Source organism: Fundulus heteroclitus, unplaced genomic scaffold (genome assembly GCF_011125445.2).
Source record: "Fundulus heteroclitus isolate FHET01 unplaced genomic scaffold, MU-UCD_Fhet_4.1 scaffold_77, whole genome shotgun sequence".
NCBI lineage: Eukaryota > Metazoa > Chordata > Actinopteri > Cyprinodontiformes > Fundulidae > Fundulus > Fundulus heteroclitus.
In genome coordinates this window covers 208,210-228,814 of record NW_023397219.1, presented here as the reverse complement: position 1 = coordinate 228,814, position 20,605 = coordinate 208,210, and the positions used below count along the sequence as shown (strand labels likewise).

General features: G+C 42.2%; 1 long non-coding RNA gene across 1 annotated transcript; it reads right to left on the bottom strand.

The window, feature by feature from the left end:
- Positions 1-641: 641 nt before the first annotated feature.
- Positions 642-3,677, bottom strand: LOC118561964. The gene is made up of 3 exons (XR_004930398.1): positions 3,190-3,677; positions 2,826-3,077; positions 642-2,342 (listed from the first exon to the last, which is right to left on the bottom strand). It is a non-coding gene; the product is annotated as an uncharacterized LOC118561964 (long non-coding RNA).
- Positions 3,678-20,605: the final 16,928 nt, after the last annotated feature.

The window sequence follows — 20,605 nt, the reverse complement described above, 5'->3', positions numbered from 1 at the left end:
CAATTTTTTATGTTGAGAAGGAGATACTTTTACGTTACTTTTTAAGATATTGAGAGCTATCTCACACAGGGCTTTGAGAAAGTCGGGTGAGCAGTGGGTTAGAATGTCTCTACGTTTCTGTAGCGTCGCTTGACAGAGCGCTCTGAATAAGGGAACGTTCCTTCTTATGTGAGCTGACATGATAAATTAATTAATTCAATTTCGGTAAATAGAGAGCTGGCCGCTGACCTGAGAGCATTCCAGTTCTCAGTCTGAAACGATCTGGACAAGTGGAAGTCAGATCCACGATTAAATACCCGTGAGGTTCTCTGGTGGCGTCTTGAAAACTCTCCATAAAGAAAGTTTTCTCTGACGGAAATATTTGACGGGCTAATATATTCAGCTGCAGTTTATCTCTGGGGTTCTTAAACAACACCATATAATTAGCGTTTAAACTAATGGTACGACTATACTTCCCTTTATGAAAACTATTCTGAGTTAACATTATAACACTGGAAAATCACATCGTCTAAAATAACCAAAAGATTTTGATCAGGAGGAAACAGATTTTCATCATCAAAAGAATCAGGTAGTCCTTCGATGAATTTAATCTTTTTATTTATTTTTTGCAATTCAGAATACATAATTTGGAAACAGGTGTAAATCCAGACTATATTTTCAGGAACAGCATCCATTACATGGCTACAATTTTGCAAAACACTTTTAACAAAAAAAAGATTTACCACAACCACTCAGCCCTGCTATTAGGAGTGAAAAGGGAGTTTTGAATCTAGGGTCAAATTCGACCTCCTGTGTTTCACGGGAGAGAGACATTTTATTTATTTTTTTTATATTTATTTTTCTCAGTTAACCTTTAATAACCAAACGGAAGAGTTGTACCATCAGAAAAAAGCCTTCTCTTGTCATACACCACGCGGAGGTTTTTCTGAAATGTGGCCTTTTGAAGCTGGAAGTTTCTTTTATGCCTTCTGATGGTGTGTTGTGGAGCTTGTAAAACATCCCCTGTAGAACCTTGCAAATAACCTTCAACCAGCTCTTTCACGCTGTCAAAATTCACTTTCTCACTGCATTCACGAGTCAGAGTGATACCTTTAAACTTCATCACAATCCGTTTCTGGATTCTGGTCTGGTAAGCGTAGCTTTTTGGGCCTGCGGAAACAAATTCCTGTATCGAGTCACCTGTAAGTTCATCAGTCAAGTCACCAAGTAAATGCCCCAGCTCGAGGGAGGTCTGACCCGGTTTAACCACGTAGATCAGACTGTCCGTGTCAATGTACAAAACACGCTGTTTAAGTCTTTCGAGACAGGTGTACAATTTCAGACGCACGTGGGCAGTTGTATAATGTCATTACGGGAGGTTAGAGGTATAACAGATTCTGCCAAATCAGCCAGAACATCATAAACTTGTGTGTAAAATTCGTCGGGGTTAGGAATCTCCCCAGGCTGCAAAGCGGTGATGTTTAAAGAGCGTCTTATTTCTGTGACGTTGAAGCGGTCACGCTGGACGCTGGATGTAGAGGACTGCTGAGTATGCTCAGAGCTGTTTACAGCTGACTGGCTGGTGCAGGGTTGATCCTGTAGGCCATGCATGTCTGGCAGTTGATGCGTGCTGGAGGTGGAGTTTTGCAAAACTGTATTAGAAGAACCAGACGGATTATGATTTTCTACAACAGTTTGATTTAAACTACCCCCATGCTGCTGCTGCTGCTGCAGGTGGTGGTGGTGATGAGGAGACTTTTCGCCTGCAGGATTAGGGTTAAACGGCTGAGAGGAGGATGAATTTAATTGATGGAGGGCTTGTTCTAGCAATGATAAACGCTCAACATTCCAACCCTGGCCGGTGTGAACCTGTTGTCTACCCGGTGAACTATTACCTTCATGTAAATTAGCAGCCCCAGACGTATCCTGAACAGGTATATGTTGAAGCTCGTTAACCATTTGCGTGATTTCATTTAAAACATCTGTAACTTGCATCTCAAAGTGTAGCGAATCATTTTCCGGGGAGGAGGGTTGAGAAAATGAAACGTTTAATTGTTGGAGGGCTTGTTCTAACCGAGAGGGTGACACATTAGGTAGATTCAGAACCCCAGACGTATCATGAACAGGTATATTTTGTAATTCGTTTACAGCTTTCAACATTTCATTTAAAGCATCTCTCATTTACTGGCTCCCCATTTTTACAGAGGTCACAATTTTACTTGATTACACTGAGTGCAGTCTTGATGACTGGAACAGCTGGTCGAGCAGGATCTGGCAGGATGTCACAAGTTCTCCAGCCTGCATGCGGTAAAGCTGTGCTCCGTCTCCTGACGACGGAATTTGCTCAACAATCGCTGAGGTTTCTGTGATACAAATAAAAAAATATATAGAATATAATTAGATTTTTAATGTAATCAGGTTGAATACATTTAATATATCACAAACTAGGGCTGCACAGTGGCGCAGTGGGTAGCGCTGTTGCCTTGCAGCAAGAAGGTCCTGGGTTCGAGTACACCCCTGGGTCTTTCTGCATGGAGTTTGCATGTTCTCCCTGTGCATGCGTGGGTTCTCTCTGGGTACTCCGGCTTCCTCCCACAGACCAAAAACATGACTGTTAGGTTAATTGGCTTCTCCAAATTGTCCTTAGGTGTGAATGGTTGTTTGTCCTGTTTGTCTCTCTGTGTTGCCCTGCGACAGACTGGCGACCTGTCCAGGGTGTACCCCGCTTCTCGCCCGGTGAACGCTGGAGATAGGCACCAGCGACCCCATGAGGGATTAAGCGGTTTGGAAAATGGAAAATGGATATCACAAACTAATTCTATGAACGTTTTGAAATTAAATAATACCCAGAATAATCGTTTTCACTGCACGAGCTTTGGTGAATATTCGACCGATGTCTTGTTGCAGCTTCAGGACAGATGAACGGAGGTTGATCAAGCAAGGATGTCTCTGTTCACTTGCTGTACGATGCAATGCAGGCGGCCGGAACAGTTGATCCAGTTGGATCTGGCAGGATCTCACAAGTTCTCCAGCCTGCATGCAGTAGAGCTGTGCTCTCTCTCCTGACGACGGAATTTGTTCAATAACCGTTAAGGTTTCTGTGATACAAATAAAAAATAGAATATCATTAAGATTTTTAACATAATCAGGATTGAATACATTTAATATATCACAAACTAATTCTATGAACGCTTTGAAATTAAGTAATACCCAGAATAATTCTTTTCACGGCACAAGCTTTGGTCCGGCCGATTTGTTGTTGGAGTTTCAGGACAGATGAACAGAGGTTGATCAAGCGAGGGGTGGCTCGAGTTACTGCAAACATGAACATAAAGAATAAATTAATAAATAAATAAATTATAACTACAGAATAAAAATAACAATGACCAATTGAGGGCTTACAGCTGGGCCATCATTTCGCTAGCGTCACGGGGAAACCCGGAAACAGTCTACATAGCAAGCAAGCTTGCAATCTAAGAGCTAAAAAAGTAGCTATTGGTTGTAGATAAAAATAAAACATTTAAACGTTTACTCACGGGCGAAAATGCGGTTATACTTCTGGGATTTAGTCACTCCATCGCGATGTATCTCCGCTGTCGCTGTGTATGTTGACGTTCCGTAAGACATGTTGTAGCAATCAGCTATGTGTCGCGTTCAGACTAGATTGAGACTGATAGTTTTTTAAAAAGTTCTTTAAAGGTAAACCCGCCCGCCTCCTAAGGGGGTGTCGCAGGCGTCCAGAATTGCAGATCAATGGCGCCTGTATGCTTTGTTGAAGAGGTGTAACGCAGCAGGGGCTGGGTGGAAACCGTTTGATCCTTACTATGGCGGATGTTTCGCCCAGCGTCTAAAAAGTCTGATCTTATTTTATTTCCTGGGCGCATAGTATGCTGATATGCAGATTGATACGCAACGCGGTGGGGCGCAGTCTATTCTCCCACCTGTCCTATTGTAAGAACCCGCGCTGTATACCTAAAAGGTGTCAGCAGAGTCGCGTCTCGCGCCACGCAATTGTCGGACTCAATTTTATTGCTAGAACTGATGTTTCTAACAGACACCTGGCCCGGCAGCGGAGCGGTGGAAACCGTTTTAATTCTAAGAACACGGTGAAGTGTCCTGCTGGGTTTTACAGGTCTGATTGAATAAGGTTCAGACACATCGACGCCTCGAATAAGCACATTGAGGTTATAGTTTTAACAAACTGCCCCCCTAGACAGACAGACCTGCTCAAACTTACATATAGGGGGGAGAATGAATTGAAGAGAAACCCAATAATTTTATTTATTTAGCCTCATTTTTGTTTTCCGTCGTTCTGTGAGCTACAGATTTATGTGTATAATCTGTTTATTGTCATCAACCACAGCCCTTCAGTGTCAAGAGACAAGTTGTAATGCTAAAGAGCAAAGTTTCCTATCCTGCAAAAGCAGAGTATAAGTCTGAAGGTTTATACAACTAAAGTTACACATTTGATTGTAAGTAACCCTACAATAAGCACATTTCTTGACCATCCCCATATGAATTAAAGAAAAATTAAATATAGAAAATAATAATTAAATAAATAGGCAAATAAATACTTTGCATCATTATCTGGCATTACCAATGTTGTTGAACTTTTATTATCCTTTTAAAAAAATACATAAGGTAATGCGTTTTTTAACGAAAAGGAGGAGGGATATAAGGCCTAACAGAAAAGCTCATGAAGCAAATCTTTACCTTATCAGGAAGAACGCCACCTTGAAACTACAGAAGTTCTGAGAGACTCTCTATTTGAATCTGAATCTCAAGCATACTTCTTGGTAGTTGCAAAGAAAACACATCATCTATCATTACCGAAACTAATAAAGGACTTATTATACTTCCCTGTGGAGTACCATTTTCAACAATATTTTTCTCAGAATGATAATTACCTATTTGAAAATGTATTTATCTTTTAGTTAGAAAATCTTTGATCCACTGACACATCCTACCTGTAATACCCATCTTTAGAATTTTAATTAATAAACCTTTTCACAACATATCATATGCATTTTCAATATCAAAAAACACTGCTACAATACTTTATTAGAGAGACATAGGAGACACCTTCTGTCACTTTTTAATCTGAGTTTGATGGATTAAAAGGGGCGGGGCGATTAAAAAGGGGCGGGACTTATTTTTTAATTGACCTCTAATGACGTAATAATTAATTGATATAAAATTTATATTAAACGATATCAAATTTATATTTAACGATATAAAGTTTATATTAAACGATATAAAATTTATATTAAACGATATAAAGATTTATTCTTATCTTAAGCAATAATTAATCGATATAAAATTTATATTACCGGAAGTCCCGCCTATATGACATTATTAATATAAACCATTAATTTTACTATATTGATTATTTAATTCCTTTAATACATCCAATTATTTAATTCATTTATACAAATTGATCGAGTTGATGGCCCCATCCCCCACTTCCGAATTTCACACCCATCCCCCACCCATTTCCGGACCCATCCCCCACTTCCGAAATTCACACCCCTCCCCCACTTCCAGAAAGCGGAAGTCCCGCCCACCCCCTCACCCCGCCCCCGATCGCTTCTCTCATTGTATAAGGCCCTTTCTCAAGACTCGATAGCGATTGAACCCTTTTCAACATGGCGTCCGAAACAACCAAGCTCCAATCTATTATTTCTGACACACCCGTCACGATCTACAACTATGAGAGCGGTGTCGGGCAAGCTCAGCAGACCCCTCGCAAGGCTACACTGTCTCTATGCAGAACTCAGATGCCTCCGGCCTTACCTCTGCACGAAGAATGGTCTTTGGAACCCAATGGAGTTCGCGGTAGATGGGGATACGTCTTCGAGTACGAAACCGGCGATATGTGTCTGTATCAGCTGGATGAAGGAGCCGACAAGCTGCAGACTATCCACTCCTTGTGCATGCTAACCTCAAACGATTGGGCTGTTCTGAGACTCGTCATGCTCCGCAGACTAAACCCTCAAGATTCGAACGCAGCAGACCCCGCTGTGAATCAAGAAACTGAGGACGGGATCATGGATTCACCCGCCACTAAGCGCTGCAAGCGGGTGCAGACCCTCCTGAATGAAACTGACACAGATTCAACAAATAAGATCTTGACGGCAACATGGCAATCAAAGACGGGGGTTACCGGCCAATGGTTTTTCCGTGCAAGTCTGAGACAGGCTCAAGATAAAACGGTTATTTTTGTGCTTGACTATTATAATTCAGACTGTGGCGTGTTCAGAACTCTGTTAACCATTCCCTTTGATGCGTGGCGTGACAAGATGGCTGCAATAGGAGATCGGATTTTAACGCTGTTTCACGAATGCCGCAACTGGAGAGACATTTTGGCGGTTAAGAAAGCACTGGCTTTTTAGACCAGCCCTCTCACAACAGCCGATACCGCCCCTATCACAATGAACCACACCCCTTCTCAGTATAAAAAACCTCCGGGACTCCGTGCAACTTCACTGACCTGACTTCTAACATCTGAGACCATGAAGAACTACACGGACAGCAGTGCTCCTACTCCACCGCCGTCTCCTTCAGCCGGTTCAACCGCTTCAGCATCACCGCAGCACGGCTCCCCGGACAGCGACAAATTCTTCCTGGGGCCGTACCACCCACCCTCGCCAACCCCTGAATCGTCTTATCCCCAAAGCGACAGCGAGAGTCTCCTCACATCGCTGCAGAAACATATCGAGGACTGGGCCAGTGCCCGCGGAGGTGTGCAAGTACGTCACGAGTACTTTGTTTTCAGGAATAGGAATTCTGTGCTTCCAGCCAGGCTTCCAGCCATGCCGTCTCTGTCAGAGACCCAGGAGGAAGATTCACAACTTCCCTCCGGCCAAGGAGATGCAGCCTCCCCAGACCGTTCTCAGTCTGAGTACTCACAGCTCCAGGACTCGCAACTTCCCTCCGGCCAAGGAGATTCAGCCTCCCTGGACCCTTCGCAACCCGAGGACATGCAAATTCCCTCCGGGCAACCAGATGGTGACGAGGGCTCCGATGAAAACGACGGGTGGATTCGCTTCGGCTTCATCAAAGCGGTGAAAACCGTGGTGCTTCATCTTCAGACCGCGATCAGAAAATAGACGCGCGGTAAATGTTATAGGTGTAATAATAACCGTCCTAGTCAGAGAGACCATGAATGTTCGGAGCTGCTTCAGAACGGGTTATTTGAACACAATTACAATGGTGTAATGCAAGTACTTTATAACACACGTTTCTTCGATGCCGTTCAACGGTTTCTAACCGCTCGCAACATCCACCAAGACAACGACACAGTCAACGCTGTAGCACAGGCGTATCTGTACGAATTGACGCTGGCCAAGGAGTTATTTCATACAATCCTTGACAGCTATGATCAGATGGTTGAAGAAAGCCCAGAATTACAAGATCAACTTGAAGCCATCATGCAGTACTGGCAGGGGTCTTGAAACCAGTGCATGCATGTTTTCTCATATCTTTCTCTAAATATATATTAAAGTAGTGTTTTCTGCAATTAGCTTGTGATATATTAAATGAGTGTTTTTTACATTGAGTTTGTCATATATTAAATGAGTGTTTTCTATAATTACTTTATGACATATTAAAATGAATCTTTCTCTAAATATGAAATGAACCTTTTCTACAAATAGTTTGTGATATATGAAATTAGTGTTTTTTTTACATTGAGTTTGTGATATATGAAAGTAATGTTTTCTACAATGAGTTTGTGTTATATGAAATTAGTGTTTTTTACATTGAGTTTGTCATATATTAAATGAGTGTTTTCTACAATTACTTTATGACATCGTATTAAATGAATGTAATTTCTTTATATAAAATTAGTATTTTCAACAATTAGCTTGTGATATATAAAATGATTGTTTTCTACAATTAGCTTGTGAAATATGAAATTAGTGTTTTCTACAATTAGTGATATATGAAATGATTGTTTTTTTTACATTGAGTTTGTGATATATTAAAGTAGTATTTTCTACAACGAGCTTGTGATATATTATTGTAGTGTTTTTTACAATGAGTTTGTGATATATGAAATGACTGTTGTTAGAATTAACCTGTGATGTAATAAATGAATGTTAATAAAAATATATATAAAACCCAACCGCATTCCTTCTACACTTTTCTTTCAACTAGAAAAAAACATCCGTTACAGCCACAATGTGGGAACTAACATGGCACCACTCATCATTCTTGTTAATGTAACAGTGTTTTGAAACTCCAAATGGCCAGGAGCACCGTGTATTTGTTATATGTTAAGCAGCTTTCTGAGTTACCACCCTCCCCTTAGATTGGTGGTGTCTAAACTTCTTCACCCCACCAGGCAAAATGGTCAAGTGGAAATTACTCACGGGCTGCAAAATTGTATTTTTTATTTTCAAAATAGTATTTCCTGTTTCAGTTTTACCTGCTGTACAAGAAAACTGAGTTGTACGTAATCTGTGTCCATCTACCTCTAGTTTTGAGTTTTGGTTTCGAGCTAAATTTGTGCCATTCTTGAATCGAGGTTGTAGAGAAATTCTTTTCAAGGGCTTCAAATGGCCTCAGGAAATATTTTAGGCACTGGTGATGAACAAGACCAGGCAAGTCCCAACTTTGTCGCAGTCAATCAGTAGGTGGGGTCAAAACACTTGCGTGCGTGAGTCTCTCTCTCTTTTTGTAACGAGTAACTAAACCAAACATTGAAAATGTATTGGAGTAAAAGTATGCAATTAAGTTCAGAAATATAGTGAAGTAAAAGTTATCAAAAAATTTTATACTCGAGAAAAGTATAAAGTACGCCAAAATATACTTAAGTACAGTAGTGAAGTATTTTTACTATACAACACTGCTGGTTTGTTCCCTGTTTCAGCCGCTGGATTTTCCTGCCTTCATCCGTACCTCAAGTTTTGCTCACTGCTTCATTGCCTGGATCTCCTTCTGCCCATGTACTACAGCAACCCTGCATCTCATCTACATTTCTCTTCTCATTCTGATTTCCTCATCGACTAATCATCTCTCTTTCAATAAACTGACAGTAAATAGTTCAGAAAATGTTAGTCCAAAGACAAATTTATAACAGAAACAAGTTTGCTTTTAGTACGGTGAAAATATTTTAATTAAATGTTGTCAATGCCTAACAGATAAAATAATGAGCAAGGTGGGACAAGAGAAGGTGAAAAAAACATCCTTGCCATTTTTCACACCAGAAGTAATTCAATCATTAGTTATCCGTCTTTGTTTTTCTGTCTTTTTTTTTTTTTTTTGAAAGCTGAACTCCGCCGCTTTTACGAAAGCATTTCTAAGCTTTACCACAGCATAATTTGTTGTTTTAATCTTACTGCTGGCTGAATTTTTCTGTTTTATGCAGTGTAACTACAAATACATGCACTACAAATACGCACAGTTTAATTTATATACCATAAACATGTATACGTAAATTGTATGTTTCAACGAACTTAAATCAAACTAATCTCTGTGTCAAGACATAAACTCTTTTGTAAAAGCTAAGATGAACAGGAACTTTTTTTGTTAACCACTTTTCTTTGTGTATAATATACACTGATGCAACTGATAACACATGAATGCTAGCCAACTTACAATTGCTTTTGGAGTTCCATAAATGCGACTGTATTACAGAAGCTGCAAAGAACTGCCTGGCAAAACAATGTTTCGAAATCTTGGTTTTGAAATCTGGAATTACAAAAACCCTTTTGTTCATTCATGTTATTTGATGCAGTTAATTATTATAAGCTGGAAAGTTAAAAAGTCTGGCAAGTCCTTAGTCTGGCAATAGATGTATAGCAGTATACAGAGTTCACTGTAGCCAAAGCCTGAAGGAAACAAAGACAGGTCTTAAAAAACCCATAAAGAAATAGGCTACTTCAGACACCAGAAGTCTGGTTTTATTGCTAAATAGCACAAACATACATTTAATCACAGGGTTTGGATGCTCTCATGGAACTAATATTGGGAAATGTGGTAGCAACCCCCAACAATACTCTCAGTTTTTGAGATTGCAACTATAAATCACAATTCACTTCCCAACCCCTCTAAAAACCACAATAACAATGTGCAAATTACCCATTTTTCAACATTTGTGCGAATTACCCAAATTTCAACATTTCTTTCATCACTGCCGTTGCTTCTGTTGCCGTCAGTCTGATGGTTTAACAAGAAATATCTATATTTGTACAACCTAGAAGAATCATGGAAGATTTACCTGTTTTATTTAGAATCGATAGTTTATGAGATACTTTTGGATGGTTTGTTTAAAAGTCTTTGCCCTGTTGTTTATCTGCCTTGCATTTTTATAGCAAATGTAGTAACACTATAAAAAAGTTAAAGTTTAATGCATCCGTATTTCAAAGTAGACCTGTACACTGCACATTTACCCCTACTAAACATATAGAGGTCCTATGCAAATGTTGCATAGGATCTATGCAGGTACCCTATGCAGTCACTATAAATGAAGAGCAATTTGCTTCGTCATGCTAAACCTGATAAGGGTGTGTGACTTATTTTGTGAATAACTATTTTCTTACTCAGGGGCATTAATTAATAGAAAAAAATGGTTTGCTATACCCTGTGGTGCAATTGTGCATCCACATTTTGTTTCAATAACATAGGAAAACCATGGGATGCTCACAGAAAAAGGTCCTAATATTACATTTGTTAATCTTGCAGTATGTCATACACATTCTTCTCTGATGCCAACATGCTGGATTACCCCGTATGTTCCTAACAGAGCACTTCGCTCTCAGACTGCAGGTCTGCTGGTGGTTCCTAGAGTCTCTAAAAGTAGAATGGGAGGCAGATCCTTTAGCTATCAGGCTCCTCTCCTGTGGAACCAACTCCCAGTTTTGGTCCGTGAGGCAGACACCCTATCTATTTTTAAGACTAATCTTAAAACTTTCCTTTTTGACAAAGCTTATAGTTAGAGTGGCTCATACCCTGAGCTATCTCTATAGTTGTGCTGTGATAGGCCTAGGCTGCTGGAGGACACCAGGGTCTAATTTTCTCACTCTACTGATTTCTACTGTTCTCCAGTTTTGCATTGTATTACATTGAAATGACTGTCGTCATTTCAGCTTTTAACTTTTTGCTCTCTCTCTTTTTCTTCATAGTAGGTACACCTGGTCTGGCGTTCTAACTGTGACATCATCCAGAGAAGACGGCTCACCCGCTACTACCATCTAATGTAGAACAGATTACTAGATCAATGTGTGCTTCTGTGCTTTTTTGTCTCTCTTGTTGTGTCTCTGCTCTGTCTTCTGTAACCCCAGTCGGTCGAGGCAGATGACCATTCATACTGAGACCGGTTCTGCCGGAGGTTTTCCTTCCCGTTAATGGGGAGCTTTTCTTCCCACTGTCGCTTCATGCTTGCTCAGTATGAGGGATTGCAGCAAAGCCATATACAATGCAGACGACTCTCCCTGTGGCTCTACGGTTCCCCAGGAGTGAATGCTGGTAATAATAATAGTACTTGGGGGGGCACTCACAGTTGCCAAATGATCAGTCGATGCCTAAATATGAAAAGGTTAAACATGATTGTAATGTCCCAGTAAAAATATTGTACAATGCCTGACGTTCAAATGTGTATGGAATCACAGAATTAGACGTGTAAAATGGAATATGGTAAAACTTTTTTAGATTTTGCCCGTGAACACACAAAAACATTCACAGAGGAAGGGCAGAAAGCCTGTCTGAGCTTACTCAAAGCTGCATGCTGCTGTAACACTAATATCCAAAGCAAAACAGTTTATTTATAAAGAGGACAATAAACCTTTCTGCAGGTTTCATGCACATATAAAATATTGGAACAGCAAAGACTACGCTATAGAATTAAGAAATGGGGCATTTTAGTACAACATCCGTCTCCACACAACAGAGCACTAAAACCTTAGGTTTGAAAAACAAGGTGTACTAAACTTTACAAACTGTGTTTCAAAGACTAGACAAAGACAAATCCAACTGTAAAGCTTTTGAAACTGCACCAGTTTTATAATCGTCTTGTTTTAGAATTTATGGACATATCGATAATAAAACCCAACTTCTGTTCAGCCAGGGTTAACTCAAATGCCAAAAATGTTGTAAAAATTCAGAAAGAATATTTGATTCTGTTAAAAAAGAAAGCTCTGTGTTTTAGTATGTAAAGTGTTATATGTGTTATATTAATCAACAGAGAGGTAAAATGAGAAGCCCCTGATATGTTACCTGCAGCAGATAACTAAGTTCAGTTTTCATGGAAGTTAATTAACATAATCAACATCTTGGGCCCGCATTATGTCTTTTAAATTGTGTCATTATTGCAGACCCTGTCAAAACATTTAGCTTTTTCATGATCATAGGTCGTGTTAAGTTTTCATATTTAATGCAGTTTCTTCTTTAAACTCCACAACTGTTTTTCAGCCATTCCTCATAAATTACTGTAATTCATCTATATAACCTTTTTCTCTGTTATTTTTTTTTAACCTCTGTGAGGCAGAACTGAAAAGTGCTTTACAAATACAGTTTATTAGTATTAAAAGTTTAACATTTTAAGAGAAACCCACTTCAAACATCTTGAGCCACCCTTTTAATGTATAGTTTATTGAGAAATAATGTCTGGATATTTATGCAACCCCACAGGAAGAACACACAAACCACTTATTTTTCAGAATTCTCTTGTTGAGCTTGTGCAGTTCCAGCGTTGAGAGAGTCGGCGTGAATCTGAGCGTTAGTTACGACCCGTGCTGCTTCTGACATGAGCTTTCATCCTGTGAATGCATTGCACAGGATGGGGCATTTTTATACAAGTCTCTGAGAGGTTGCGTTTACCAAGAGAGTGTTGAGTTTTAGTGACATAATCTGAAACCGTTGTTACGTGTATCAAGATACAGGATACGCCGAGCTGCGTCTGTTCAACTAGATAACTGATTTGTTTCCTGCTTCTGCTTATTACCTATGTCTAAAAAAGGTGTTGTGCGCTGGTCAGCGGCCGAGCTGTGGTCACTACGAAATAACTGATTTGCATTCTCCAACGTCCAAAGCCCACACGCGTGCTCTTCCCCTAACAGATCTCCTGAGTTCGTGATCCAACAGACACCGTTGTAAATGCATTTAGTTTGGAGGGAGGACCAAAGACGAATAGGTTTTCTTAAAGGGTCCTCTGGATTATTTCTGCGCAAACGGTGCGGGAGGTTTTGCTCCGTATGATAGGAATTCAGCAAAGATTATGTAAGTCTGACTGCTATGCTGCTGCTGAGCGTCAAAATTGAGCGTATATAAGATAAATTAATTTGTACAAATGCATTAAATACTTGAATGTGAATAAATGAATTAAAATAATTGGATGTATATAAATGAATTAAATAATTGGATGTATTAAAGGAATTAAATAATCAATATAGTAAAATTAATGGTTTATATTAATAATGTCATATAGGCGTGACTTCCGGCGGGGGGACCGGAAATGGAGGCGGGATATCCGGCAAATTGATGGATTATTTATCCGTCAACTCGATTAATTAAATTTTGACATAAATTTGATATCAATTAATATAAATTTTATATCGATTAATATAAATTTTATATCATTTAATATAAATGTTATATCATTTAATATAAATTTTATATCGATTAATTATTGCTAAAGATAAGAATAAATCTTTATATCGTTTAATATAAATTTGGAGGTCAATAAAAAATAAGCCCCGCCCCTTTTATTCGCCCCGCCCCCTTTTAATCCATCAAAGTTGGATTAAAAAGTGACAGAAGGTGTCTTTTATGTCTCTCTTTTATTAATTTGAGCTTTTCTGATTTCAAATTCCAATTCCTCCCTCTTCAAGTTTCTGCTCCACTTAGAAACAGCACGGGATATGACGTCACATCATGTGATGTGCCCAAATATGGGCAAAATGGCCGCCCTGTTCGCAGCTCAGGAGAGTCACAGCTCAGGATGGTGAGAGCTGTGAACAGATCATAAAATTTGTTAAAAATCAACGGTTTGCTCTAAAATTCTGAAAATATTCATGGATCTCGGAGAGTGGTTTATCTAACTGTGTGATTTTTTTAAATGCCTATTAAAAAAAGCGTTTCAGAGAAAAAATTTTTTACTTTATAGTCTTGCACATGTGAATTTCAATGTCATTTAAATAGTTCAAAATCGCCTGGATTTTTACCAAACTGAAGTCCACGTTTAGTCTGAATGTGCTCTACAAATAGTGGCCACTTTTATCGGGATTGAAAAATATTTGTGGAAAATACATTGATTTCTCCATTTTACAAATTTAAAAAAAAATCAGAGTGTGCAACCTCAATACATGCAGTGAGAGAATTGTTACACCTTATTCAAGGAATACATCCTGAAAATCCAAGATTGTTACACCACAAAATTGATTTTTGGTAATTTTTTAAGTTTTCAGCGTTTTCACACTTTTGGAAATAGGCCCCGCCCACTTGTGTCAATAAATACCATATTTAATACTTTAGTTAAGGGCAATGTCTGGAAGGGAATGAAGAAGGTTTTGTAAAAATCCGATCAGCCATTCTTGCGTAGTAGATTTCTTGACATCACAGTGCCCCCTATTGATGGACGATCCTCAAACGCGGGTCACATGTGCAAAATCTTATTTGGACTATGGGTTATGAAGGACATGTCAAAATCTGTTATGGTTTTAGAATAATCAGCAATTACATTTAGAGCTAGCTAGCTAACAATCACTTATTTTAGCGTTACTTTTCGAAAAAGTCAAAATTCAAAAATCCGCCGCTTTAACATTTTTTTTAGTCCATGACACGCTTATATATACAGTTTTGCGCGGATTGCACAAAAAATTTAGGAGGAGTTTAACAAGAAAGGTTTAACCTTTGTAGCCATGTAGCGCGAAAACTAGCTGGGAAACGAAGGGTGTGCCAATTCCCTTTATTTTGCAGAATCATCCAATAAACAAAGTGACATCAAGTTTTTGAGTGTAGGACCAGTAGTTTGGTGGTTACAGGCGTAAACGCATTGTCCTTTGTTATAGCGCCCCCTAGTTGTTGAGGGGTCTGAATTTCTGGGTTTGAGTAGGGATGCACGTTCTGAACTTAGATACTGTCATGAGTTGTCTTCATGAACCCAAGCACGACCACACAAACTGAGCTCAGTTAGAGAGTTTATTTTAAAAGGTGAGTTGTGGAGGATGAAAACCTGAGACTTTACAGAACTGGAGCAGACGATGAGTGCTGGAGCTGGAGAGAGAGTTCGTTAAAGCTGGGTGGCATGGCATAGATCTGAGCTTACTCAGAGCGGCTAGTCAGGTTAGCTGATCACTGGAGACACTATGGCACAGAGCAGAACTTCTCTAGAGCAGTTTGTCAGGTTAGCAGTTAACAGGAGACACCAGAGCACAGAGCAGAGCTTCTCCAGAGCAGCTTGTCAGGTTAGCAATTCACAGGATACACCAGGGCACAGAGCAGAGCTTCTCCAGAGCAACTTGCCAGGTTAGCAGTTCACAGGAGACACCTGGACAAAAAGCAAAGCTTCTCCAGGAACGAGCAGCAGAATACAAAGACTTACAGAGGGGCTGGCATGAAGAGGGTGTAGAATGATGACGGACCAGCAAAGAAGTGACAGCAGAGTGAGGCTTAAGTAGGGAGGCTGGCAGGTGAAGTCAGTCTGGCTATTTAGTGGCTGGCAGGTGTGATTAACTACAGGGGGAGTAAAGGGAAGGCTGAGTGGGAGTGGTAAAAGGAAACAGAACTAACCATGACAAAAGCCAGAACCTAACTAAACCCAGACAGGAGGAAGAACTGAAAAATAGTAAATAAAAACCCAAATCAAAACTGAACCCTGAAATTACCCCCCCCCCCCCCCCCAAGGCCAGACTCCGGACGGCCTAAAACAAAAAGATATGACACAACCAGGGTGGGTGGAGGGAGGTTAAGGATGGCGGGCTAGAGTCAAAATAAGAACTATTCTAACCAGGGTGGGCGGAGGGAAGTCAGGTGAAGTCAGTCTGGCTATTTAGTGGCTGGTAGGTGTGATTAACTACAGGTGGAGTGAAGGGAAGGCTGAGTGGGAGTGGTAAGAGGAAACAGAACTAACCAACCATAAGGATGGCGGGCCAGAAACAATATCAAGACAGATTAAACCAAGGTGAACTAAAACAAAGAGCATCCAACAGATGCCAGCCGAACAACAAGGGCAAACAGACAAAATTAACGACTAACGCTACAGGACAAAACAGGCAAGATATGCGTACGACAATGCCAGAGGGAAGAACAGGCGTACACCAACCCCAGAGGGGAAGGAACAGGCGTACACCAATGCCAGAGGGGAAAGAATGGGCGTAACCACGCCAAAGGGGAAAGAACGGGCGTACAAACGCCAGAGGGAATGAACGGGCGTAGGAAGACACCAGAGGGAAGGAACGGGCGTACGGAAACGCCAGAGGGAAGGAACGGGCGTACGGAAACGCCAGAGGGAAGGAACGGGCGTACGGAAACGCCAGAGGGAAGAAACGGGCGTATGGAAATATGGGGTAAGATAGCTTTCTAAATAGATTTGTACATAAAAGGATAGTTGTGTCCATATCAGTCAGAAGTTGTGCATAACAAACATTTGTAAACTCATAATAATTTAAATCACATTCAAAAGATACAACATAAGGTTTAAATAGTTACAACTTCAATAACTAATAAATACAAATTTCAAGTTTAAATTTGTGCTTTACTCTTTATGAACACAAACAGCAGCGGCTGCTTGTGAATACGGATTTTTTCTTTGAGAATACGAATTCACAACAGTGGTCTGACGTCACGGTTTCCAAGGCTGGTTAATGGAGCACAGAGTGCGAAGATAGGAGCCGCGCATGCGTTCTTCAGACTGACCGTCTCTGAATGCACAGCGGCTGCAGATTCATTCCAGACAGCGCAGAGCTCACAGTGGTAAGTTAAACATTCCCTTTTCTGCTGCTGCTGTTCTTCAAAAGTACGTTTTCAGGTAGTTTGAAGCGAGAACATTATACTTTTAAGCTTCCCTATGTGGCCTGTTCACAGAGTTAGTGCGTAATTTTAATAAAAAGTCCGACGTTGAGCGTCTGTGCCAACTGGTAGGTTTTTTAAGATTGACAGCCTATTTCCTACTTTTATCTTTAAAAAAACAACATTGAGGATGGTATTAAATAGGTCTTCCTGTATTATCCTGAAGTTCTGGAAAACCCAGTGACTACTGTGAATAGGGCAGTTGGAGTCCAGGGAAGACTGGAGGACATCCAGGAAAGACTGGATGACGGCAGGGAAAGACCGCATGGGGAGTGGGCGGCTGGTTACCCAACCCACTGGTCTCTCACCAGAGAGACACCCAACTCTGACTACGAAGAATAAAAAGAAGCAACAACCCGTGGGCCCTCCGAGAGGCGGGATGAAAGATGGGCCCAACAGGACGGACTACACGGTGACGACGGCAACGGAAAAGGAAAACGAGACACCCAGAATACCAGGAAATGAGGAGAAGGTCCTCCGAAAGTGTCCATGTGGATGGGAGAAAGTGACCACGTTTAGGGGAGTACGGATCCACCAGGGGAAAGCAAAGTGTGGACAGAATAGCCGGCAGCAATCTTGCACTGCAATAGCAGGTGAGACAAGAGGGACCAAAAGCCAGGGCAAAAACCACAGAGCCAATGGACCCAATGTTGCTGAAGGCAGGAGGGTGACAGAGGAAGAAGGTCCACTGGTGGAGAACGAGTCCCCACGTGAGCATGAAGACCCAGTCCTCACCACACCAGACAGAATAGAGCCAATCGCAGAGACCAAAAAAACAGCCAGAAGGATAAGATCAAGTGGCCAAAGTCTAGTGAAGCAGAGGCATGGTGCGCACTGGACGCAGACCTGATTAAGACCCTACAGGAGTCACTGCAAGGAGGGGCAGAGGCCAAGCTGAATCGTATGGGGGACATCATATACCAGACCTGCAAGGACAGGTTTGGAGAGATCGTTTCCAGACAAAGGTCCATCCAAAGAGAGAAGGGAAGGAGAGAGAAGGAAATCCTCCAGCTGGTACAAAAGCGTCGCCAACTCCGGAAAAGCTGGAGAAAGGCCACTCTTGCAGAGAAAGAGGGGCTGAAAGCCTTATGGGAAGAGGTCAGGAAAAGACTAGCCATGCTTCGCAGAGCTGAACGCATCCGAAAACGCAACAAGCGGAAACAGAAAGAGCGAGCCAGCTTCTTCAAGGATCCCTTCAAGCATGCCAGACAGCTGCTGGAGGAAAAGAAGACTGGCAAACTCGAAGTTACTAGGGAACAATTGGAACAGCATGTCAGAAAGCAGTACAGCGATCCACAAAGGAATGTCCCCTTAGGAACACCAGGATACGTACCGCGGCCTGCACATCCAACTGCTGAGTTTAACACCATGCCTCCCAAGCTCAGTGAGGTTAGGCAAGTTGTGAAGAAGGCGAGGTCTTCTTCTGCACCAGGTCCCAATGGAGTCCCCTACAAGCTCTACAAGAACTGCCCTAAGGTACTAGAGTTGCTATGGTACCTAATGAGAACTGTCTGGAAAAAACAACTCATTCCAACTGAGTGGCAAAGAGCGGTAGCGGTTTTCATTCCCAAGGAAACAAACTCCAAGGATATTGGGCAGTTCCGTAACATCGCCCTTCTAAATGTAGAGGGAAAGATCTTTTTCTCAATACTAGCCAGAAGGATGACGACCTATCTGCTCCAGAACAAATACATCGATACCAACTGCCAGAAGGCAGGTGTGCCAGGGTTCCCAGGATGTGTGGAGCACTCCACAATGATCTGGGACCAGATCCAGAGGGCTAAGCGGTAGAAGACTGACCTGCACATCATCTGGCTTGACCTGGCCAATGCATATGGATCTGTCCCACACCAGTTGATCAACTACGCCATGGAGTTCTTCCACATGCCCACTTGCATTAGAAGCATGGTAGAAAGCTACTTTAACAACCTGCAGATGTGCTTCACTGCCCAGGACTTCACTACTGGATGGCAGCGACTTGAAGTCGGAATAGCGATGGGGTGTGCCATTTCGCCTACACTGTTTGTAGCAGCGTTTGAAATAATCCTCATCGGTGCAAGGCAAATGGCAGGAGGAATCAAACTGCCAACTGGCCAGAGGCTTCCCCCGCTAAGGAGCTACATGGATGACGTCACCACCCTCCTTCAGACAGCACCATGTACAGCAAGACTGTTGAGGAGGATTGATGAGCTGATGTCATGGGCAAGAATGAAGATCAAGCCCTCCAAGTCCCGTAGCCTGTCACTCAGGAGAGGAGTCCGGAACGACAACACCACCTTCGTCGTCGGGGGAGAAAAGATCCCACTCCTTGCAGAGCAGCCCATCAAAAGCCTTGGAAGGCAGTACACTGCCGAGCTTTCTGACAAGCAAATGGGGAAAACCGTTATGAAGCAGCTGTCTGATGGCCTGAAGAGAATTGACCAAAGCCAACTCCCGGGCAAATACAAGGTCTGGTGTTACCAATTTACACTCTACCAGAGGCTGCTGTGGCCCCTGAAAATGAGTGAGATCCCCTCATCAACCGTGAGTAGGATGGATGGGAAAGCCAACTCATTCATCCGAAAGTGGTTGGGGCTGCCACGGTGCCTCTCTGAAGCCGGCCTATTTGGGAGGAACATGCTCCAGCTACCTTTAAGATCGCTACAGCTGGGCTACAGGCAAGAAAAGACCAGGTTGGTGCTCGAGCTTCGGGAGTCCGCAGATGAGTCGGTTAGGAATGCTAACGCCAGGGTCCTGACTGGCCGCAAGTGGAACGCCCAGACCGAGGTCGATCAAGCGGTAAGCCGGCTGCAGCACAAGGAGATTGTAGGAAGAGTGCAGGTAGGAAAAGCAGGCCTAGGATGGGGAGAAGCACCACGCTTCTGGTCCAAGGCCCACCGCAAGGAAAGAAAGGAAATGGTGGTGGCGGAGGTGACGAGGATGGAGGAAGACCGCTACAAGATCAAGGCTGTGTCTCAGGGACGGCAAGGAAGCTGGACAACCTGGGAGGGAATCTCAACCAGGAACATCAGTTGGTCAGACTTGTGGAAGATCCCACAGGCAAGACTCAGTTTCCTTATCCGCTCAACATACGACACGCTTCCCTGTCCTCGGAACCTTCACCAGTGGTTCGGAAATGAGGAATATTGTGCACTCTGCAATACTCCCAACGCAAGCCTCCAGCACATCTTATCAAGCTGCAAAGTGGCCCTCTCACAGGGCCGATATAGATGGCGCCATGACCAGGTTTTGAGAAAACTAGCCGAGGTACTGGAGGAGCGAAGACAGGGTAGCAGAACACTACCGCCGGCAGAGGACCCCACCATCTTTGTCGCGGAAGGAGGAATCAGAAGCTTCAAGCAAAGAGAAACAACAATGCCCTTCACTGCTGGCCAGGAGTGGAGCATGAAGGTTGACCTGGACAGGAAGCTTCAGTTTCCCACAGAAATTACCACCACATCTCTCCGACCAGACATTGTGGCGTGGTCCATAAAGGTAAGAGCGGTAGCCCTCATTGAGCTCACGGTGCCAATGGAGGAAGGGATCGAAGCTGCCTTTGAGCGAAAGAAGGCCAAGTACTCAGAGCTGGCTGCTGAGTGCCGGGAGGCAGGTTGGAAGACTACCATCTACCCAGTGGAGG